The following is a 25,374-nucleotide window of genomic DNA, read 5'->3' as shown; positions in this document are numbered from 1 at the left end:
TATGAATTAGTAGCTCTAGTCTACCCAGACTGACACACCACTTCACAGTCCTCCACTCCCCTCACTTCCTCTCCCTCCCAAGACGTCCTTGGGAGACCTCTAATCCCATCCAACCCACTGAAAGTTGCTTTCTGGAAAGACTCTTCATGGAATATTTATAACTCATTTTCTTTTTTTCCCTAAAGTTCAGAAGGAAGTTTAATGCACAGTGTGAACTTTTAAAATATTACATGTAACACTTATCTATGGAACAGAAAATAACCCGTACCGCAAGTGATCCTCTTTTAGATTTTCAGCCCTCCTCAAATAATGTTTTTGAAATTTTCAGATGTAGCAAATATATTTTAAAAATATTGAAGCCCCAAGACAAAACATGACAGCAGCCACATAGGTAACTCTCACCCAGATTTAGAAACAAAGTATTACCTTTAACGTTTGGAGTCCTCTAGGAAATCTAGCGGAACCGATTCTCCATCTGAGGGCAGAATGGAATTGTGCTTCATGAGGGGTTTCAGTGGCTGATTTTTCAGAAGTACATTGCCAGGCCTTTCTTCTGTGGTGCCCCCGGGTGGGTCAACTGATACCTTGCATTGGATAAATCTGCTGCACGGGACCTTGTTACTTAGAGTATCAGAAAGGGAAGATGTTACTTTGAGGACTAAGGTGTGTCTGGCGAAAGCCATGGTCTTTTTGATTGCCTCCTTGGGACATTGAGTAAGGAAGACTGAAGAGGAATCGATGCATTCGAATTACAATGCCGGCGAAGAATATTCAAAGTACCTGGACTGCCAGAAGAACAACCAAATCTATCTGGGAAGAGGTACAGCCAGGATGCTCCTTAGAGGCAAGGATGGCACGGCTTCGTCTCCTGTATTTGGGACCTGTTGTCAAGAGAGATCTGTCCTAGATAGGGACATCATGCTTGGTCAAGTAGAGGAGCAGTAGGAAAGAGGTAGACCCTTGACAAGCTGGATCGGCACAGCGGCTGCAACAATGGGATCAAACATAAGAAGAGTTGAGAGGCCGGAACAGGACCTGGTGATGTCTTTTTCTGCTGCATACAGAGTCGCCAAGAGTAGGAAGCAGCCAGCCGAAACCCTACAGAAGAACAACAACCGTTTCGACTTGCGCTGCCAACATCTTGATTAGTACTGAGTCCATTAACCATGTGTACCACCCAGGCACTCTGGGAGGTCCCCTTGATGCTGTAATTGATCACTTTATCCCGGGCCCCGATGCGACAGTGTGCCCGAAGTCAGTTCTAACGATTCTCTTATTTTTCTTCATCGTGCTACAAATATGGCTGTACCTTTCCGATACAATACGATAGTTTAGCCTTCTCTTTCCCTTTGTGTAAATGACTTCCAAGTTTTGCTCCTGCTTCTGCGACTTGCCTTTAGGCGCACACATGTACGTACACGACACAGCCCCAGTCTGTTCATTTTCACCTTTCAGAATGCTCCCTGGCATGCACCTCTCTCTCGGTCCCGCAGCGCACAGACATCTGGGTTGTTTTCGGTGTGAAGAAAGGGTGTGCTGTCGTGTTTTTGGTTTTTCCTGCCATGGGCTATCACTTGTCTAAATGATCTTTTCTCCCACAGATCTGACATGCCAGCTCTACTGATTTCAGCCTCCACAGATGGTGTGAGGCCTTCCTGGGCTTGCCAGCAGGCTTTCTTTATCATTCTCTGTGCGTTCTCTCTGAGTTATTTCAGTTTAATAATAATAAGGATAGCTGATATATATCAACATTTATGATACGATATGTCTCCTAGCACACTTCACATGTTGTCATTTAATTCTTCATCATTACCCTGTGATGAGGTCATATTACAAATGAGAACCTGGAACCCAGAGAAACAGATTGTAAGTCTCTGAGGCAGGATTAGGGATTCAGACAATGTGAGCGTACAGCATGTACACAGTATGTGAATCTGACTCTTATTATAAATCCTGATCCCTAGTTAGGCAATAGTCTTCTTCAGGAATGTCTTATTGGTCTGGCTTTTTTCCCCTTCAGGAATGGTTTATAATCTTCTGATCATAAGTATAGATTTGAGAAATAGCTTGTTAAACCCCATATTCACCACCCTGAAAAAACTTGTAAATTTTTCTTTGATAATATATTGAATCTACAGATAGAGCTACAGAAGTGATTCTTCTTATCCATTAACATGGCATTTCTCGCAATTTATTTAAATACTGGGATGAGTTTTAGTCAAATTAAGATATGTAATATCTTACGTGTCTTTTGTACAATTTGCATGACTCTTATTAAATATCTTCTTGAAAACAACAAACAAAAAACCCCTCAAACTCACTGCGATCAAGTGTATTATAGTAACGATTACAAATAACTTTAGACAAGGGAATTCAAGAACTTGGATGAAATGTACAAGCTGTCTGAAAGCAATCCGTGCCAGAGCGCACTTGAGACGATACAGGTAATAATCTTACAGCTATTAAAGTTAATTGAACTGATCGTTCAAATTATTGCCATGATGAAAACTCCAAGCTGTGACAGCGGGACTGGGAATTCCTACCAAATGTCTAAGGAAATACTCTTCTGGAAGACAGAGGGCATTCCTAAACCCAGGCCAGAATCCCCCTGGTTGTAAAGCCATTAAAGACATCACATGAGAAGAAGACAACAGACAACATTTTATTATGAACATATGCACACAAGCCTCAAAAGGAAAAAACAAAGCCTTGTAGAAAATGGAATCCAGAAATACATCCAACAAGGATAATATATTATGAGCAATAAGATAAATTGTAGAAATGCAACATGTTCTAAAAGTTTTAAATGGATCAGTGTAGCTCACAACGTTAACAGATCCAAAAAGAAATATCATATGGCTATCTTGATGGAATCAGAATTGATCCAATTGATCCAATTCAAGATCTAGTCATGATGCAAATTCTCAATAATCTAGGAATAGAAGGAAACTTCTTCAATTTGATCAAGGGTATTAATGAAAAACTTACAGCTAATGTCTATAAGGCTTTACCTCACACCAAATAAAAATATCTACTTAAAGGGATCATAGACCTACAATTTCAAGTTAATATTTCAAACTTCTCTAAGAAAACATGGGAGAATTCTTTGTGACTTTGGTTAGACAAGGGAGCCCTGATGGCATGGTGGGTTATGCAATGCAATGTGAACCACAAGATCAGCAGTTCAAATCCACCAGTGGTTCTGTGGGAGAAAGATGCACAGAGAGGTCCATAGAGCCGGCCCCACTATGAGACATGGCACCTCTCCCTGACCCAGAGCACTATGGGGGACAACACTGGAGACACAGTGCGGGACTTCTGCCCGATCTGACCCCATCACTGGGGCGAAACACTAAGAGCATGCAACAGAGCAGCAAGAACAGCAAAGCAATGACTTCCCCGGGGAATACCAAAACTCGACTTTGGGGCGAGAGCATGGCACCCAGCAGATTTGACCGAAAAACACTCGTAAAGGTCAACAAACAGACCTGGAACTATTTATAGGCTTTTCTTTTTTTGATCATTTTTGTTTTGCTTTGTCTTGTTTTTGTGCTTATTATTGTCGCTGCATGTCTACCTAGATAAGATAGGAGGGATAAACAATCCAGAGGAGAAAACAACAGGACAGACGGTTTTGGGGGGACATGGGAGAGGGGAATGTGGGGGGGGGAAAGAAGAGGGGTGTCAACAAACCCAGGGACAAAGGGACAACAATCTAAAATCAATGGTGAGGAGGGTGTAGGACACCTGGTGGGGCTTGATCAAGAGCATTGTAGCCAAGAGTAATTACTGAAACATGAATGAAGGCCAAACATGATGGTGGGACAAGAGGAAATAGAGGAAAGAACCAGGAGGCAAAGGACATTTATAGAGGTCTAAATACAGGCATGCACATATGTAAATATATTTATATATAATGATAGGGAAATAGATCTAAGTGCATATACTTATGTTAAGTATTAAGTCAGCAGATGGACATTGGGCCTCTACACAAGTACTCCCTCAATGCAAGAACACTGTTCTAATTAGCCTGCATTCTGTGATGCTCACCTTCCCAACATGATCACTGAAGACAAAATGGGTGCATAAGCAAATGTGGTGAAGAAAGCTGATGGTGGACACCTATTAAAATATATAGTGTCTGGAGTCTTAAAGGCTTGAAGATAAATAAGTGACCATCTAGCTAAGAAGCAACAAATCCCACATGGCAGAAGCACACCAGCCTGTGTGATCTGATCACGGGGTGTCAATGGGATCAGGTATCAGGTATCAAAGACCCCAAAATCATATCAATGGGAATGAGAGGGAGGGTGGAGTGGAGACCCAAAGCCCATCTGTAGACAATTGGACATCCCCTTACAGAGGGGTCACAAGGAGGAGACGAGCCAGTCAGGGCGCAGTATAGCACCAGTGAAACATACAACTTTCCTCTAGTTCTCTAATGTTTCCTCCCGGTCACTATCATGACCCCAATTCTACATTACAAATACAGCTTGACCAGAACATGGGTCTAGATAAGATCTGGCAACACAGGGAATCCAGGACAGATAAACCCTTCAGGACCAATAGTGAGAGTAGCGATACCAGGAGGGGAAGGGGAAGGTGGGGGAAGAAAGGGAGAACTGATCACAATGATCGACATAACACCACCCACCCCCAAGAGGGGGACGAACAACAGAAAAGTGGGTGAAGGGAGACAGCTGATAATGTAAGATATGAAATAATACCAATTTATAAATTATCAAGGGTTCGTGAGGGAGGGAAGGTGGTGGAGGGAGGGAATAAAGAGGAGCTGATACCAAGGGCTCAAGTAGAAAGAAAATATTTTGAAAACGATAATGGCAACATATGTACAAAAGTGCTTGCCACAATGGATGGATGGATGGATGAATGGATGGATGGATGGATGGGTGGGTGGGTGGATGGATGGATGGATGGATGAAACGATTGTGATAAGGGCTCTAAGAGCCCCCAAGAAAATGATTTTTTAAAAAATAATAGAATTACGAAGCCCTAAAAAATGTGGCTTTCTACTCATGTAAATGGGTAATGTCTTCGAAACCCACAGGGACAGTTCTACCCTGTCTACAGCTTGGATGCCATGGTGAGCGTCCAAGAACTCATCAATGGGGGCAGGTTGACTAATGTATGTAGTGAGAAAGCTGTGTGTCTTTGAGCTGAAGCTTATTGGCAGGACAGGATGCCCCAGACACTTAATTGGTGGAGCTTAAAGAACTTTGTAACACTGACCCAATCGGCAGAGGTCAGGCTGCTACAAGAAATCCAAGACACTGAGGATTGAGAAGCTGAAAGTCCGAGGACCTGGGCAGTTCCTGGTCCTGCATTGTAACCTGCTTTTTCCCTAATAACCTCCCAACTGGAAACCTGGCTTGTGATTTCTTTGTGGTCAGTGCAATTGATTATTGGACAACAACCAAAGAAGTACAGTGTGCAGAGTGAAAGAAAAACGAAACAGGTACATATCTTTCTGGTATTCACTGCTTTCAGCCAGGATTCACCTGGCACCAAAAAATGTCATCGCTAATTCCATGTTCTCTTCTGAATCTAGCTTTTTAGAAGTTGTCAGTGGCCTGTCAATATACGCATGCAGCTGTATTCAAATTACCTACAGCCAACTTGTACTTGTCTGTGATATTTAGGATTCTGTAAGATAACGTTCACCTTTCCATTGGCTCATCTTTCTTTGGCTTCGGCATGAACGCGGGCCTCTTCCGTTCAATTGGTTAGGAAGCTCAGCTCTCCTTCTCATTTCTGAGCCTAGATAAGTGAGGCGCTTCTAGTGCTTTAACTCATTTGCTGAAATATCTCAATCGGTATTTTAACAATTCCTGGAGCCTTGCTTTTTTGTCAGTATCTTCGCTGTAACTCAGGCTTCTTCCTTCAATAGCATCGGGTCTTGATTATAAGTTATGTCTTAAAATAGGATTCTCTTTGGTAAAATGTCTTTGTGTGTCTCTTCCATCTTCCTTTGAAGTGTGCTGAGTCGTCCACGATTGAGCCCGTGGAATGCTTCAACATTGCAACTTGACACATTGGTTTTCCCTTCAGTTCTTTTCCGCTGGAGACATGACACGCATGCTCTTCTCTTTTGATGTTCTTAGTCCCAGCTGTCGCGCGGTTCATTACAATAACTTCTTCTTCTTGAGCCACGATTTGAAATCTTCGGTATAGCTCTTTCACTTTAGGTTTGTTTTTTGGGGGCGGGGGGGGCGCATTAGTAAGAGCACACGTCACAGCCCTTGAGACGTCCACGTTGGTCTTTCAGGCCTTACCTTGTCCAGTGCAGCACCTCACCTGGTGTCCTGACTGCTGCTTCTGCGAGCATCGATTGTGGACTGAAGTAACCACTACTTCAACATGTGCCTCAAGTCCTCCTTTCTTAGCAAGCTAGCGTGTGTCATGTGCTCATGGTGTGCTGTTAAGAAGGCTGCTTCCAATCCTTATGCTGGGTTCTTCTTCAATAACCAAGCTGCTCCAATTGTTTGTTTATTATCCAGGTTGAATAAATATGGTGAAAGGACACAACCCTAATGCACACCTTTCTAATTGTAAACCATGTAGCATTCCTTTGTTCTGTTCAAATGACGGCCTCCCGTGTCCTGTAGAGGCCCCCGTGAGCACAATCAAGCTCCTTTCAATGTTCTCCATAGATCTCTATGATCTGTACAGTTGAATGCATTTGTATAGTTAACGGAACTCAAGTAACACTCTTTCTCTCTTTTAAAAATCATTTTATCGGGTTTTTTTTACAGCTCTATCACAATCCATATATGCATCCATTGTGTCAAGCACATTTATACATATGTTGCCATCATCATTTTCAAAACACTTTCTTACTACTTGAGCCATTGGTATCAGCTCATTCCCCTCTCCTCCAGCCTCCCTCCCTCATGAGCCCCCAATAATGTATACATGTTCACTTTCAGCCAACATCTATTTGATCTCAGCAATGATATTCCTTGTTCTACATCCTCCTCTGAATCAAAGTTGACTTTCCAGCAACTCCCTGTTATGGTATAGCTGCACCCATTTAAAAAATAGCTTCAGCAAAATCTTACTTTCATATCATATTTAATAATGTTGTTTAACAATTTCCAGATGATGATGATGATGATTTTTGTATCCCCCCCCCCCACTTTGGAGTGAGCACCAATATGCATCTTTTCCAGGTTGCGGTCCAAGTATTTTTCTTCCAAGGTTCCTGGCACAGAGTAACTGGGACTTAAACACTGCATCCGTTTGTTGAAACATTTCCATCAGCATTCCATCAATACCCAGAGCCTTGTTTCTCACGAATGTCCTAATTGCAGCGTGGACTTCTTCCTTCAGCCCCATGAGGGCTCTTGATCATATACTTCCTTTCGACATGGTTGAATGTTGACAAATTCTTTTGGTTCAGTCGCTCAGTGTTTTCCTTCGATCTATCATTGATGCATTTTGCGTAATTCAACATTTCACCCATAAAATCCTTCAGTATTCCAAATCAACTCGTAAATTTATTCTTCAGTACTTTCAACTTGAGACGTGCTAAGAATGCTCCTTCCCTTTGGCTTTCTGACTCCAAGTCTTTGTATACGTCATTATATATATTCCTGAATTGGTTAGCTGTGTCTATGCTCAAGTATTATAAATTGTTAAACATTTTAATTTATTATGCTAATGAAATTACATGGGTTTTAAGGTCATTTTTATTTGTCACTGATAAAGGGAAATATAATTTACTTGATAAAATTACTGAATTATGGTGAGTAGTGACTGGTTTCTTAAAAGCTGGTGAGCAGCTATGTAAGAAGCCACTATTGTCCAGAACAACGAAGAGCAAAGTAAACGAAAAACTTAAGGAAAAAAATAAATCCAAAGTAGTAATAGGCTTTGTGAACAATCTACTCTACTACCTGGAGACCAGAAAAACTAGATGGTGCCCACTATCATTACCAGTGACTCATCTGATCAAGTTCACAATGGAATTTCCTGACAGAGAGGGAGAGAAAATAAAATGTAGAACAGAACTCAAAAACATAAAAAGATCAGACTTACTGGTCTGATGGAGGATAGTGGAATGAACAAGGCTGGCCCCTTCACACTCTGAAACCTGGAATTGAGTTTGATCCTAGGGGATCAAGCAATGGACAGCTCAAAGTAGATAAATAATAACACTGAGGAGGAATGGCCACACTACCAGTCCAATCAGTCACATAAGACCAGAAGGGCAGCATTTGCTCCCAGATAAGATAACGAAGAAAAGAAGGTAGGAAGGGGTAGGGAAGAAAAGATGGAACCAGGGAAAGCAAGAAGAAGCAGAAGAGTGCTGTTCTTCTGAGGGGTTTGCATCGAATGCCACAATACCAAATGTGTATACATTATTGACGGAAAAACCATCTTCCTTTGTTTAGTTCAATATCAATGATAAACTACCGAACTGTGTTGTATAAAGTGAACAAATATCAAGATTCATTTCCTGAGCCATAATTCAAGATCATTTTCCTTTATCTTTAGAGAGGTTCTGTTGCTGGGAAAAACATGCTCTCTGTTTTCTTCTTCTTCTTCCTCTTCCTCCTCCCCTTCTTCCTCCTCCTCCTCCTCCTTCTTCGGATTTTAAAAAAAGTCTTCCATTAACTCTCATTCTCCAAAGACAATTTGCTGGCTAAGTGATGCTCAGATGACGGTTGCTTCTCTTCACCTCTTTAAAGGTTTCACCCAGTCTCACCTGGCTCCCAGTGTTGCTCAGCTAGAAGACGTAAACCATATTGTTCTTCTTTCTGGATTAGGTTTATGCCAGCCATTATGTTCCTTGTTTCCTAAGTAGTTCATCTCATTTTTTTCCCCTGTCCTATATGGCTTCCTTACATCTTCTTTTCTATTTAGGAAATGTCAGTGTGTCATTTTTAATTTTGAAAGTTCCTTTATCATTTAACCTGACTGGCAGACTAATTTCCTTCGCTGTTGCTGTGAGGATCATGGTTTATCACAGACTCCTCCAGGTCAATACTGGGTGAAATCCAGGGAGGGACAACTTTGTTTCCATCATATGGTGTCTTCCTATATGTTGTGCCATTATTGTCATGCACATGTTACATGTACATGCTAAACATCCAACAACACAAGGTTAAATTACGGCTTTAAATAATTAAAAAATACTTTTATTAGGGGCTCTTACATCTCTTATTACAAGCCATACATTCTTCCAATGTGTCACACACATTTGCACATACGCCGCCATCATCATTTTCAAAGCATTCTCTTCCCACTTGATCCTCTGTTATCAGCTCCCAATTTCTTCCCCCTCTATCCCCCGCCTGCCCTCCCTCATGAACCCTTGATAAGTTATAGATTATTTTTTCCATATCTTACATCATCCTCCGTCACACCTCACCCACTTTTCCGTTATTTGTCCCCCTAGGAGGAGGGTCTAGGTTGATCCTTGTGATTGATTCCCCCTTTCTCCCCTCACCCTCCCCTAATCCTCCTGGTATCTCTACTCTCCTTGTTGGCCCTGAGGGGTTTATCTATCCTGGATTCCCTGTGCTGCTGGCTCTTTTCTGTAGCAGTGTGCATGCTCTGGTCTAATCCGATTTGTAAGGTAGAATTGAGGTCATGATAGTGGGGGAAGGAAGCAGCAAAGACCTAGAGGAAAGTTGTATGTTTCATTGGTGCTATACTGCACCCTGACTGGCTCATCTCTTCCCTGTGACCCCTCTATGAGGGGATGTCCAATTGTCTACAGATGGGCATTGGGTCTCCACTCCAAGCCCACCCCCATTCACCTTAGGTATGGTTTTATTCTGGGTCTTAGATGCCTGATACCTGATCCCATTGACACCTCGTGATCGCACAGGCTGGCGTGCTTCTCCCATGTGAGTTTTGCTGCTTCTCAGCCAGATGGTCACTTGTTTATCTTCAAGCCTTTAAGACCCCAGATGCTATATCTTTTGATAGCTGGGCACCATCTGCTTTCTTCACCACATTTGCTTATGCATCCATTTTGTCTTCAGTGATTGTGTTGGGAAGGTGAGCATCACAGAATGCTGGATTGTTAGAACAGTGTTCTTGCATTTAGGGAGTACTTGAGTTGAGGCCCAATGTCCATCTGCAACCTTAATTCTTAACAGGCTTTATATAATTTTGTGGTCTTTTAAAAGTGAAATCAAGAGAAGAAAATAAAAATTCAGAAGCAGGTCTTTGCCATTTCTGGGGGTGCTAGCTTAGTTTCCTTTGGCTTCAGATTAATGACTGGTGTCATTTCCTCTCTGAATGAGAGCTCAATCTCCACTCTGCATTCTGTGAAAGACGATGCAATGTGATCCGAAAAACGTGTGAACACCCTATTAAAGCCTTATGGGAGGAGGCTGCTTCTAGGTGTCCTTGAGGCCACCGCTCCTAACACTACCACTGTTGCTGCTGCTGCCGGTAGCAGCTGGAGGTACTGGCTGTGGCAACAGCGATGGGAATATAGCAACAGGAAGTGAGTGGGGAGGAAGACAAGCATGCGCACCTTCATGAGCTGCAGGAGCCATCCTGTCCTTGTAGCCCCCTACCACCGCTACTGCTACCTGGCCACCTATACAGACTGAGAGCCCACACTCAGATCCATGTCCTCGGTCTCACCTGGCCTGTATGCTCCCTGTGGTCCAGGGTTGCAAAGGTCTGGGTTTGGTGTCTTTAAAACCACCCAGGGGGAAAAAGGATGAGAGCTGCCTTGACTTTACAAAACCCATATGAAGACACCCACATGCAACCATGGGCATTGTATGCCCTCAGACATGATCTGTGAGATGTCAAGTGCCACATGCCTGCACTTTCTTTATGATTTGTTGTAAGGCAGGTCCACTGGTAATGAATTCCCTCTCTCTCTTGTGATGACTTGAGGATGCCTTTACTTTGCTTCAGGCACCTTGGAGCCACTGGATTAACCATTCTGCTGCTAACTAAAAAATTAGTAGTTCAATCCCACCCACTGATTCACAAAGATGAGGCTGTCTGTTTCCACAATGATTTACAATCTCAGAAATCCCAGGGAGCACTTCTAGTTTGTCCTGTGAATCAGAATCACCCTGATGGCAGTGGGTTTGGCTTTTGGTTTTATTTTGCCTACGGTTGGCTGGCAGGACAGTTTGGCAAGATATATAATTCCTGGTTGACAGGCTGGTTTTGTTTCCCCTCATCATTTAAAATATGTCATTTTACTGCCTTCTACCCGCTATTGTTTCTGATGAGTTATCAGAGGCTTATCATATGGTTCTCCTCCTATAAATGTTTAGCTCTTCTTTTCTCTCTATTATGACCCTCCAGGTGCTCTCTTGGTCTTTGAAGTTTCTCAATATGGTGATGACAATATACCTACGCATGAACCTGTTTGGTTTTATCCTATTTGAGGATCATGGAGCTTCTTGGGATTGCAGAGGATTGGTTTTCAACCAAGTTAGGAAGCTTTGGGCCATTATATTTTCAAATCGACCTTTTGCCCTTACATGCCCCACCATCTTTCTGCAGCTTCATTAAATATCCTTTGGATGCCCGAGGCCCCATAGAGCCTCTGTGATCTCAAATATACTGCTGAGACAACACAGAAACATTCTCATCCTGATTCTTTTACTTCTCAGTTTCCAACATGGTTAGGCTCTAAACGCCAGGTCATGATGTGAAAATTGGCGTATTATGAGAACATTGGGCTGCAGAATGGAGGATGATTATATCATGATGTAACTCTTGAATTACGTCACTACACAATGGCCAAACCACTGGGAATCATGTCCCGGCCAACCTGACACATTACCTGAACCTTCACAGCCACTATTACTCTCACCTGTGCCTCTGTGCCAGATACACCTCATTAATATGCCAAAATTGGCCAATAGTGGATTTTTTACTATTGTTATAAATGCAAACATAAAATAATAAGATAGTCAATAAGTGAGGAGTTAAGTGTATTTGTTTATGGGCAACCCTTAGTTGTTGAATAATTATTATCACGGGTTCTTTTAACTGTTTGAACGTGGCTAAATAAATCCTTGGGCACGTCAGTAATAGATATGTTGAAGCCTATGTGTGCTACGTGAATGTCTTGGCGTACCGTTCAGGTGATTTTCTATGGACTGCTCAGCATGGGTTACCTTTTCCTTCTTCTCTGCATAATTTATGCTGCTTGGTTGAAAATGACATGGTAGATAATATCATGTAGCAATTCTGATTTTTTTCTTCTGAGCATTTTATCACAGGCGTACTTTATTGTATTGAACTTCTGCTGCACTGTGCATCACAGATGTGACAGAGCTTATAAAGATCTGAGGCCAACCTGCATCAAGCAAGGCTGTCGGTGACAATTTTTTCCCATCTTGGATGTGCTGTGTCACATTTTGAGTAATTTCACCATGCTTCAGACTGCTTCCTGAGGCTGTTGTACATCCAATAATCTACAGGACAGTGTAAATTTTACATTGCACACGCACAGGCAACCCAAACAACGGTGTTGACTTGCATCAGGGCACAATTCACTTTATTGCGGTGCTTAGAAACCAAACCCACAGTATCTCAGAAGTATGCCTGTACTTTTTAGTAATTGGCTTGGAATGAATTTCTGAAGATGTTCTCCCTTGCTTTGTGTGGAATTGGTGTCTCTGCTCAGCTGGTTTTGTTTGTTTTTAAAATCCTCACTTATATATTTCTGTCTGGCTTCCTAGGGATTTGTTCCTGTCTTTGCCTAGCTCAGCGGTCAACGAGGATTGAGTGGAGATTATGCTCAAATACCTCAACCTTGTAAGTAAGGCTTTTGCCAGTGAGCGAGTCTGTCTGTGTGCGGGCTATGGAGTGTATTCCATTTGCGCTCAATTTTCATTCTGCTGTGACGTCTACTTTTCTCTGGTCTCCACCTTGCCTTACTTGTGTATACCTCATAATTTCTTAATCAACCAAGAATGTTGGGGGACTATGTGGCTTTCTCTAACGCTCTCCCACCCAGGATTGCCTTTTAGGATTCTTGCGTATCGGCTGCATGGTCCAAATGGGACCACTGCCTCAAGATGCGCGGTTGCACGTTTCCCTCAATTACTTTCTATCAGGCTTATTCTTTTACAGCGGTGCTCCCGAGCGTGGCATTACCTTACGCTCCATGCCTCTGACAGCACCTTCTGATGTTATGTGGTGGCCCCAGGACAAGGTTCTGGCACAAAGACTGGACGGAAAATATGTTCCTACTTCTACGGCAGGACATAAACCTCTATAACAATCACACGGTCCTGTCCCCTTCTACTGAGACTGGACACTCTGCAAGGTGGAATAAACTGTCACACAGATAACCCTAGCAGAGTCACAGGATTTCTGTGCACCTGTCACCTTGGTGATAGATAACTCAGTCTTTCTTGCTGTAATGTACTGAGATTTAAGCTACCAACCAGTGAAACATACACGGAAGGAGATCAGGCATTAATAATTGGAGTGTCCTTTTGAGGATAAGCTGTGGAGAGTTTATGAAAGGATCTTTTGTCGTCCCTGGAATTCCCTTTGGCCTCATTGTTACTTGTCTGTTACTTTGCTATTCCCCGGGCTTTGAAAAAAAGCCATGCTTGTGTCTGTGTTATCCAAGGGAAAATGATACATGGCTTAGAGGCAATTTAATGATTCTACAAGGGTAAGTTAGAAAGCACTGCTAAAAAAAAAACTCTCCCCAAATCAGAGACCTTTATCATACAGAAACATCAAAATGTGAAGCTCCTGTTTCTTGACATATCTTCCTTTTGCTAGGGTCACTTCTGAAAGTGGTGTACCCATCACCCTGGCCTTTCCCCCTTGAAAAATTCTGGGGTCTTCAATTGACACTATGTCAAAAGGACAGTTTGGGCATCTTCAAGGGACTTGGATCATTGTCCTTTTGGATGTCCTTTGGGTTTGGGAAACAGAAAGAAGTCTGCAGGGACAATATCAGGGCTGTGGGGTGGATGGGGTAAGGTTTCTCGATGAAAGTCTTTCTACCCTCATAAAGAAAAGAAAATGATTAGGGCAAAGAATGTACAGATGTGCTTTATACAATTGATGTATGTATATGTATGGACTGTGATAAGAGTTGTATGAGCCCCTAATAAAACGTTTTTTAAAAAAAAGAAAGTCTTTCTACCCTTGAGGAATGAGTAGGTGTACTGTTGTAATGGAAACACACACACACACACACACCATTGGTGTATTTCTCTTGGCCTTTTTCTCACCAACACAGTTTTTAGTTCTATTGGACTGTCATCATAATAAGTCCCTTAGTTGTCCTCTGACTTTCAAGAAAATCTATCAGAATTGCCCCCATGGAATCCATACATCTTGATCCGAGCAGAACTCTTCCCTTCCCTTGTAAACCAGCACGTGGGTCCGGACACCCACCTGCCCAGGCTCCCCAGGGCTCCTGGTCAGATGCCATTTCCACTCAAGGCCAGCGAGTGGATTCCGACTCCTTTCAATCCTCCCTCCTTAACAGCAGCTCAATGTCATCCTCACACTGCTTTAAGAAAAAAATCCCAGCAACCCAGAACTCAAATGCCTTCCAAAGTCCTAGAGGAAAAGATCCTACTTTTTTTTTCATGTGTGAAGATGACTTGCTCATATTTCACTAACACTTATTTTTTCCTAAAGTTTTGAGAATCTTTCCTGAAATCCTAAAAATACAATGTTCCATCAGACTTGAGATTTCTAAATGAAGCTCATGAGTTAGAAGCGGCATGGGTCTAATATCCCATTAGGGAGTGGAACGATCCCATTTATCATGTTCACCTGGGCTTGTGGGGAATTTTCTCTGCTGTGCTGGGTCCCCATGCTTTCACACTCCTGGGCGTAGCACACGGATGACAGAGGAGCGCCCGCCTCCACAAGCAAATGCATGTAAACAAGCAATTGGTTTTGAAGTCATACACTTGTTCCTGCACTGCTTCACAGGATGGTTTGTTTATTTTGCAACAGCAAACTGTTTTCTGCCTGTAAGACAACGGTATCTTATGCATGGATATGAAAACACAGACTTTCTCAGTGAGCTGATAAGACACCCCCCTCCCCGCTCCCTGTCATCACAGCCTGAATGGGCTATTCAATCCCAGTGACTTCTGGCCATGCAAGTGCCTGTTGGTTCAAGAGGGCGATTCCTACAAGTCTTATTTATCTCACATCAACATCGCCTATTGTGGGCATGGAGGCAGCAGAGCATCAGGTCCTTACATGGAGCAGAAACAAGCAAACAAGTAAGGTTCGGTCTCCATAAAAATTTTAAAAAACGATGGCATTAACGTGTGCAGGAGGTGTGGCGTCTTATCTAGTGCCTCAGGAGAGGCTGCAGATGGCACGGTAGTCACAGGGATGTTTCTCTTCCATGCTTCGGAGGAAGGAGTGCCCCCCTCACTGAAGGAAAAATATGAACAGAAAAATCATGTTCCGTCAGGAAAACTCATGTCACGTCCCAAGCTGAAGAGAAAGAAAATCATGCGTCCAACGCTCAAGTTTCATTACCAAGGTACCAATTGTTTCCCCTCGACTCTCGATGTTTCTCTTCTTCCACTTCTTTTCCCAGCCCGGTCTCCCTTCCTTCCGGCAGTTGTCCCGTGGCTTATGGCCAGGTGGTTCTTCCATCCCCAAATGCCCAGAACCATCCACTGGCTGATTTCTCTGCCTTGGGTAGAGGAGTCTCGGGATTGTCTGAAGACCTCCAGGGCGCCCAGCTTCTCCAGAACTTGGTCCAAACACAGCAAGCAGTGTCTGAGCCTGCTTGCTCTGAGAGAAGTGGGGCCTTTCCTCACTCAGCAGAGCCAATCGGGAAATCACGGAGCGAGTGTTTGATGCCAAAACAATAACAAAGACTAGATATCGTTCAGGATGCAATTGATGACAGCACAACCATAAGTCTTCTGTGTCTAAAAGGTACATCTTCTACTGACGGAAGTCGGTGCCTGTCTGGACACAGAGTCCATTGACATGGCCCTTGGAGCGCCATTCCCTGGAGTGATGTGTTACAATTCTAGAGACTCAGTGCCTGTGGCGAACGTCCCATTTGGGAGGCTGTTTTCTGCTACCAGTGGAGCCTGGTGGTGTCCTTGGTTATGTGTTGGGCTGCGAACGGCAAGAGCAGCAAGTTTGAGACCGCAAACTGCTCTGGAGAAGGGAAACGAGGCTTTATAAAGCTCATAGAAGATGCACAGCCTTGGAAATCCACAGGAGCTCCGCCCGCCCTGGCTGGACTGCTCACTGCAAGGGCAGAGGTTCAAAACTAGGGGCTACTCCTTGGGAGAAAAATCAGGCTTTCTGCTCCCGTCTTGGAAACCTCCAGGGGGCAGTTATTCTAGTTGCCCTCCGTGGTCACTATGAGTCAGAATTGACTCAGTGGCCATGAGTTTTGGTTGAGGTCTGGCCTCTGGCTGATCTTTCAGACGGCTTGATTAGAGGGTGTGACTTAGGAGATCATCCTGAATTTTCCTTTGGGGCATAGTCAGCTAAAACACCAACAACAGGTCCACCAAGGATCCTCCTCCACATCTCAGGGCCATCTGGGACACACAGAGAAAGCCCTCTGCAGTGGCAGAGACTGCTGGGACCAGATGCACCAGAGCCAGTGGCGTGGAGACTCAAAGATTAGATTAGAGGCTACTTTCTCCGCATCTGGCCCCAGATGATGGAGCTTCCAGGCAGAGCGACAGGCGATCTGGCTTCATAACCTCATGACCTACTGAGACTGAAGCCCAGGAACCACATGTGTGAGGGATGTGGCTGCTGGCTGAGGAGTGTGGTTGCCATGTGGACAGTTGTTTGTTGGACAGGAACGGGCAGCCGGAAAGGAGGCGATGCTGGCGGTGGCAGGCGTTCTAATACCAAAGAGAGGTGGCGACACATCTCTTCCCACCCCCCCCACCCCCCCCACAGCACAAAGTACGGTGTAGGGCAGACGAGATGGATTTCCTAATCAGCGAAAGAGACCTGAGGTCGTGAAAAGGCTGGGTGGGGAAAGACAGGAGCCTCTCACTGTCCCCACCCTAACTGGACAGCCTCTTGAGTATTGGGTCTGGAGATAAGGGCACAGCATGAAGGAGCAGGGGTGCAGGGGTACAGAGGGCTCGAAAGAAGCAGTATGCCGTGGATTTCCAGCCAACAGCAGAAGGCCCCCTGGTCAGTCAGCCAATGGTGGGAGGTCCACCATTAGCAGAACAACACTTGGCTCTACATGCTGCCAGCCTTCGAGACTAGCTCAGGACCCTTTGGGCTTTGTTTTCCAAAGAGCCCCGTTCAATGAAGGCACTCTGTCCGTTCTAACCCTTTGCTCTAACTCGGGCCTGACTTTCTTCGCGTTGGCTGATCCTAACTTGTCGTAACCTATTAACTGCCGCGATCAACCCTCTTAATCATCATTGCTGTGTGGGAGTTGTGTGTGGCCATTGCAGAGAATGATTGAACCCGGCCCCGCAGCAGAGTGCCCCGAGAGGAAGGAACCGTCCATGTCTGCATAGGTAAAGAAGGGCAGAGCATGGTGGCATGCCCGACCCCTGCCGCTCGGCATAGGGAAGCCCTGGTGGAGGTCGGCTATGGTCAGCAGCTTTCCCTGCAGTTTAATGCAACATCAAGGCAGCTTAGTCTAGCTCAGTGGTTCTCCACCTTCCTCATGCTGGGACCCTTTCGTACAGGTCCTCATGTGGTGGTGACCTCCAGCCATAAAATTATTTCTGTTGCTACTTCATCACTGTCATTTTGCTACTGTGATGAATCGGACCCCTGTGAAAGGGTCATTCAACCCCCAAATGGGGACGTGACTCAGAAGTTGAGAAGCTCTGTCTAGCTGAAGTTTAAACTTGTCTTACAGACAGGATCCTCTGAATCACAGAGCATCACCGTAGGCTTCCTGTGATCACGCTAACTTTGTCTTCTCCGGTTAAATCCCAGGCATCCGGGCGAGTGACTTCAGCACAGAGTCCAACATTGCAAAAGGGAGTATTTTGCTTGCTGAAGCACAAGGAAGAAACTGTTCCTATCTGACAATCAAACAGCCCCATTTACTCCCAAGAACTCCTTTTACAATGGCCCCCTCCCTTCATGCTTTCAGAGAGTCCTAGGCAAAGGGACACTCATTAACCTCTTGCCTCTCGGCAACATTTTTCACCAACTGAAAGCCAGTTTTACGACCAAAGAAGCCACAGGGTCTGAGGAGGATGGGCCCGAAGAAGCCTCACTCCGGAGCTTTCTGGGAGAATGGCCTGAAAGTTTAAATGGCAAGCCAGGGCTCCAGGGTTACCTGGTCGGTTTTCTTTTCAGGAGTTGTACTGTAACCCATTTCAGGGGCGCGGAAGCCAGTGTATCAGTATCCTGTGGGATGAGTCCTGACACCATCATTTCACACACAAGAAGGGTCCCGACTCCAACCAGCATCACCTGTCTCTAGACACAGCTTAGGTAAGCTTTAATTGGTTAAAAATAAATAATCATAATAATAAAAGGGAATTCCTTTTCAAAGTGTTTTTTCCAGTTGCCTTGGATTCTGTTAAATGCAAAAGTGTGTGTTCCATCCCCCCGCCCCTTATTTCCTGATTTTATTTTTGGCTGGTCAAATGAATGTCAACTGTCAATTCTCTGGTGAACATGGAACAGAGTCACTGGGTAGGCAAGGAGGGGAAACCCACATGAAACCTCTCCCCAGATGTGGTGGGAAGAGGCTGGCTTCCAGAAGCCTTTGTTCTGCACCCAGGCTGTCCTGGCTCCTTCGCCACATCCCTTTCCACTCAAAACTGCCATTCAGGGACTGGCAACACGCAGACTGACAACATGCATGTACTGAGGACTGAAGGGCCGTGGGTCTGCTTCGCATGCCAGGCGAGGGAGGCAGGGCAAAGCACAGGAGGTGAGCTTCCTGCTTTCTGGAGCAGGCCCCCCGAGAGCGCGCTTAGCACCGCTTCCCCTGTAACTCACTCTGTGCTTCCAGAGAAACCCTCACCCTGTTGGGATCCGGATCCGCCCTCTACAACTTTGAACACAGACGCCATGCACGTGCTGGCCAGCCATCTGCCCGCTGCCTGGTGTCAGGGGGCTTACGCCTGTGTTTGGCTGAGCACAAGTCCCCAGAAGGAAGAGGCCATCAACAATCTGGAGGTCACTCCTCTAAGGCTACCACTCCAAGGCCTGGCTCAGCGGCTTGGTGACCTGGGCCACGCATTTATTTCACACCTTGCTTGAGTGGTGTAACCACTTAAAGTGTTCAACTGCAAACCCCAGAAGTGGGCGGTGGTTCTAGCCTTCCTACAACCTGCTCCTGCTGGTCTACTTCCAAGAGGTCATGGCCATGGGGACTCAGTAGAGCCCTTCTGTTCAGCAGCACGTGGCATCCCCATATGTGGTAGTTACGTGATCTGTTGTCATTTTGAAACTTAAGAGTGAAGGGGTGGAGTCTAGCCTGTCAATCAGGTCGCAGCTTGATGACCTCATTTGGAGGGCTAAGGAGATACATAGCTTGCAGGAGGTGGGACACATGCTCACTCCGTGCAAGGCATTCCTGTTAAGAAGACACAGGCAGTTATGCTAGAGCCCGTGAGCTGAAGGAGCCACATGGAGACCTCTGCCAGTGCTGAGATGCCTCTACCGCCACTGGATCCACAAGACTTTCCACCTACTGGCCTGTGATCTTCCTGCATTCAGCATCATTACATGTGTTGTGTGAGTCTGAAGAGGAATTTATAGATTGATATCGGACATATGGGCTAATATCAGACATGTGGACTTGATCTGGACTGGGCTGGGATGTTTTCTCAATATTTAATTGCTCCTGTATATAAAGCTCTTTCTTCTACACATATACGTGTCTATGAATTTGTTTCTCTAGTCTACCTAGATGAACGCAGCATGCGTCTGCATCTTGACAGCAACAAGTGGTATTGGTTGTCACGGGGACTGAGTGGGACAAGGGCTTCACAATTCTGAGTGCCTTGCCTTCAATAAAAGGAGCCCATATGTTGGGGTGAGAGCCGAGTGTTCGACAGTTCGAAACCACCAGCAGCTCTGTTGGAGAAAGCCCGTGCTTTCTACTCCTATAAACAGTTACAGTCTTGAAAACCCACAGGGAGGCGTCGCTCTGCGTCAACACTGGCTTGGTGGTAGCAGAGAGCCTTCATGACATGGACACTGTGGATATCTTATCTCTGCACCAGAGTCCCATCCTTGGGTCAGTCTGTACTTCCTGGTCCTCCATTCTGCAGGAAGTGAATATGCTGCATGCTCCTTTCTGGAGAGCTCCACTGGGGAGGTGACAGAGGCTTCAAGAACCCGGTGGCTGAAGCCAGAACAGCCTTCAGACACCGGAGGGGACTAGAAGTCAGCAAAAGGCAAAGCATCTTTTTATTCCAACTCCAGCGATCTTAACATTTCCCATTTCTTTTCAGCAAATGTGTTTTCTTGCTCTCACCGAATGGAGAACATATGTGCAGCCTGGCACCGAATCCCAGCAACTGTGAGAGGCGGGACTCGGGAGGGAAGGCTGAGTCACGTCTTCTTACTCTGCACGTGTGAAAGCTTTCAAGAGAACTCGAGGTGGGGTGAGGGGGAGGGGCGGGGCACAAGGTTTGGAATGATACTCTTGATAGTTTTCCAGTTCCATTTGTTTAGAAAAGGACGCATGGGATGCCCGCTTCTATTTTTGATATTTTCTTTTTTACAGTAGAGTTATGCGAAGGGTGGCAGCAGTGACATCAGAACAAGAGTAACAAGCGCAAAGCCTCTGAGCATCCCTTTTCTGATCAGGTTGGCCCTTGTGGCTTCCCTGTGACTCCGGTGTTAGTGTTGACAAAAAGACACAGGTGGTGGCATGGCTATTGGGACTCGAATAGACTCTCCTCAGAGGCACTGTATCACAAGACACTCCTCCCTTTAATAAAGAACCCTGGTAAGTCGCTTCCTTTATCAAGCACCTTCTCTATCGAGTTGTTCTGGGGTAAGCTCCTGGGAGAAGACCCATGGGTGGTTTGCAGCCACTCTGCAAGCTAAGGGAGGGTGTGCGGGCAACTGAAACAGGGAGGCAGTGAAGTGGGTCTTGGGACATTTCTCTAGTCAACCCAGATGAACATGGGGCTCATCCCAGGAGGGCTGAACCCACTGCCACCCCACACAGTGGTTCCCTAGAGCACGTCCGAGCACCATGTGAGCGTCTTAGGGCCGCCTTAGTTTATCTCAGGAACATTTTCTCTTCATCTTCTGGAAAGCACGACCTTGAATTCAAGCTCTGGGCAGGGCTACGCACCCTCTGAAGCTCAGTCTAAGGAAAGCATTGTTCCCTTGTCGCTCCCACTCGCCCGCAACTACACCAAAGATCCCTTGTCACTTGGCCATCTCCATCCTGTCGGTCCGTGCCTCTCCTGTTGGGTGAAGCAAACAAGCCGATCTCACGGCCATCCAGTGGATGCCAACTCATCGCGACTCTATCGGAGAGGGTGGAACTGCCCCTGTGGGTTTCCGAGACTCTTAACTCTTCATGGGGAAGAAAGGCTCGTCTCTCTCCTAACAGCTGCTGGTTGATTCGAACTGCCGACCTAAGGGTTAGCAACCCCTCAAGTCGGATCAGGACCCTCCCTACTCCTGTATGACTTCATGTTGATTGATAATATCTCCAAGGATCCCCTTTCCCAACAGGCTCACAAGCTCAGGCAAGAGGGGTCAGGGCATTAACAGGCTGGCTTTGGGGACACACAATTCATTCCCTCGCAGCCAGAGGGGAAGTGAGATCCCACAAGTCCTGCAGCAGAGATGGGGGCAAGCACGGTGGCTGCCGTGGGCACGGCCTTCACGGAAAGTGGCTGCGCATGCGTGCCACTGTAGCCCTGCCCCGAAGGTTTTCTAGGCTGGAATCCCTACCAGGATGGAGCCCTGGTGGCATCGTGGCTATGCACCGGGCTCCGGACTGCAAGGTCAGCCGTTCGAAACCACCAGTCACTCCGCAGCAGAGAGATGAGGCTTTCTGCTCCCGTAAAGTTTTGGAGACTCACCGGGGAGTCGATGGGGAGGGGGGTCACTATGAGTTAGAACTGACTCAATGGCAGCGAGTCTGTGATTGCTGTTTAATCTCGACAGCAGCCAGATGACCAGGTGGCCCTCCCTCCTACTCCTGACTTTGAACCGCCAACATTCCCTTCCCAGTGGTGGTTAAACTTCAAAAGCCTCCTGGGGTTTTTGAAGAGGGACCAGGAGCCAGAAATGCTGACTACAGGCTCAGGGGGTAGTATTTCCCATTTATTCCAGATCCCGGTTCAAATCCTGAGTTTGTTACCAAACCTCTCCGACTTTGTGGCGCCTCCTTCTGCTGGGTGCACTACGGGCTCACACCACCTCCCTTCGCGTGGGCTGAGCCTGAGACGACGGTACGTACAGGGCGCGGCGTGCGGCGTGCGGCAGCAGACATTGAGCAAATAGCGGATATTATTTCCTATCAGTGATTATCCACAGTCCTGGGACTGGAACTTCGCGGTGCTGTAATTTGAAGCACATTTAGGCTCTACATTCTAGTGAACGAGTTCAAAAGCCTGGTTTTCAACTACACGATCTCCTTTGAGCTTAAAAAAATAAAAAAGCCCTGCGTCTGTTCTGCTCTGCTTATCCAAGGTTCTCCCCAATGCTCACCCAAGGGCAAGGAGACGGCACCGGATTCAGGTCTGCCGCTGTTCCTCTGGAGCCACATTCCATGTGGGAATGCGTCCATTTCTTTCCTTCCTTCTGCCACATTCCTTACCCTCAAAAGATGCCAGCTAAGCTCCAGCCCTTCTCAAGCTTTGAAAGTGAATTTTAATCTTTCCTTTTTAAAAAAAGTTATTTAAAGTAGTTGCCATCTTTTCCTGCCCTCCAACATCAATGCATGCGACAGAACAGCAAGGGGAGGGAATGATGAGTGTGTTTGCCAGTGTCCTGTCGCTGAGCGGAGTGACTTGGTAATGAACTCAGCATCCATAAACGGCTGGCTCTTTGATCCTCTGCTACGGGAAGAGCCCTGAAGAGAAAGGCATTCCAGTGCAAAACACACACACACACACAGAGATGATTCATGGCGGCCCATGGACTCTAAGTTCAGCCTGGCTCTTTCAAGATGCAGTCCACACATCATTTTAACTGCCAAGTCCGCTCCCTCCCCTGGCAGTGTCTACTTAGGCTGTGGGGAAGGAATGTCTGATCCCCAGCTTCTCCCTGGGGTGAGAAAGGTAGCTGGCTTGGCACACAGTCAGTCACAACAGTATCTAGAGAGACCGTTGGCGATCGAATCCAGATGCCTGCAAAGGGAAATCAGAGTCAGCCGTGGAGCAATCGGGACTCTGAAACTCCCTTTCCCAGTCAGCTTCTGGCAGAGCTGACACATGACTTACTCACTGGTACTAGCTGGCTGCACGGAAGCCCAGTCTCCGTGTCCTCCTCTCTCCTACCGTGTTCCACCAGCACTGTGGTTATAGACAAGGAAGCAGAATGGCCTCTCTGACTCCTTGGATTTGGAAACTATTTTGCAAACTGGTACCCTCGTCACACTCAGGGAACTTTCAGAGTGACTGGTGGGAGGCCGTGACTGCCCCACCCTAAAGCGGTGGAAGCATCCCTTCAAGGGCGGTGCGCCCCTGGCTCCTGGACAAGGGCGTCTGCGGCCTTTCTCTCCTCACACTCTCTGAGACGCGGGCTGGGGGTCAGTCCACATGGTTGACTCAAGAAAAGCCAACTTGAATTGAGATGATCGCTGGACAGGACCTATCCTTTCTCATTCCCATTTTCCTCAGGAGGGTTGCTCGTGCATTGGGATCTACTCGACAGCCACAGGTTTCCACAACTCCCTCTAAACCATGTATGTCACAAGTTGACAACTTTTTCTTCTTCTTTTTTTAAAATCATTTTATTGGGGGCTCTTACAGCTCTTATCACAATCCACACATCAATTGTATCAAGCTTATTTGTACATAGGTTGCCATCGTCATTTCCAAAACATTTTCTCCTTGAGCCCTTGGTGTCAGCTCCTCTTTTCCCTCTTTCCTCCCCCATCCTCCCATCCTTGTGAATCCTTAATCAGTTATATATTGTTATTATTTTGTATCTTATATTGCCCGTTGTCTCCCTTCACCCACATAACTGTTATTTGTCCCCGATCCAACCTTGTGATGGGCTCCCCCTTCCTCCCCCTGACCATCGCCCTCCTCTCATATCATTGCTACTCCCACTACTGTTCCTGAGGGGCTTAACTGTCCCGAATTCCATGTGTCCAGAGCTCTTATCTGTACCAATGTGTGTTCTTCGGTCTAGCCAGACTTGTAAGGTAGAGCTGGGTCATGGGGAGGAGGAAGCATTCAGGAAGTAGGGGAATGATAGGTGATTCACTGGTGCTATACTGCACCTTGGTTGAATTGTCCCCTTTTTAACTCTTCTGTGTATGGGGGAGGTATTCAACTGTCTACAGTGGGGTGTTGGGTCTCCACTCTAACCCCCCGCATTCACTTTGCTTTAGTTGTTTGCTTTGGATCTTTTGATACCTGATCCGGCCGACACCTCCTGATCACACGAGAAATGTGACAACTTGATATCAGCATAGTGTAGGTTCAGGAGAGGCCTGCCGTGGAAGAAGAGGTACCCTGTTTTCCTGGTTCTCCTCTTTCGGGACTGTATGGGTGCAAGTCCATAGAGCTCATGAGTTTTCCTTCACAGGCTGCTCTGTAACATGAGTCATAATTCCATCAAGGTGTCGGTACTCTCCCCCTTCCTCCTTCGGTCCCTTGGGCCCTTGGTGCATCTTTCCTGCCTCCTGAGCTCCAATTCTGGGTAAAGATGACCCTGTTCAGCCCACCTGGTTAATTGCTTAAAGGGCTGAGCACTGCCTATCAGGAGTGTCTGCTCACTTCTTCACAGGTCTCTCTGCCCTTTGTCTAAAAGGTGGTCCCTGGTGGTGGGTTCCAGTCCAGTTTTGAAGGGTATCTAAGGACCACAGCTGTAGGCTCTACTAGTCTCGATCAGACCACTAAGTCTGGGTTATCTTTTTTTTTTTTTATTTAGGATTTTCCTATTTTGTTCTACCTGGTCCACCCACTGCATCGAGAACTTTCTGTGATCTGCCCAGAGAGGTCAGCAGACTGACTTGTTTCCCCCAGGCTTTGATTTTCTTCGCTCTCCTTTCCTTCGACCAGAGATAAACGGAGAGGTGCATCTTGGATGGCCACCCGCGAGCTTATGTGAGGCCAGTCACTACTCAGCGCAGTGGAACGGAGAACACTGGTTCCTGTCCCTTCTCTTTCACTGGCATTTCAACCACTGCACAGACAGCCTCCCGTGGTGATTTGGGCCAAGCGAATCCATCTAAAGCTGGGGTTCAATGTCACCATCTCCCCATTGCTGACCGCCAAGGCCACCCACGTG

General features: G+C 46.1%; 1 protein-coding gene across 3 annotated transcripts in view; it reads right to left on the bottom strand.

Moving 5' to 3' along the window:
* KIAA1217 (KIAA1217 ortholog) overlaps positions 1-25,374 on the bottom strand; it is a 944,408-nt gene that overhangs the window by 579,543 nt on the left and 339,491 nt on the right. The gene's annotated exons all lie outside the window — the stretch shown is intronic.

Source organism: Tenrec ecaudatus, chromosome 6, assembly GCF_050624435.1.
Source record: "Tenrec ecaudatus isolate mTenEca1 chromosome 6, mTenEca1.hap1, whole genome shotgun sequence".
In the NCBI taxonomy this organism is placed as follows: Eukaryota; Metazoa; Chordata; class Mammalia; order Afrosoricida; family Tenrecidae; genus Tenrec; species Tenrec ecaudatus.
This window is presented reverse-complemented; position numbering and strand designations above follow the sequence as displayed.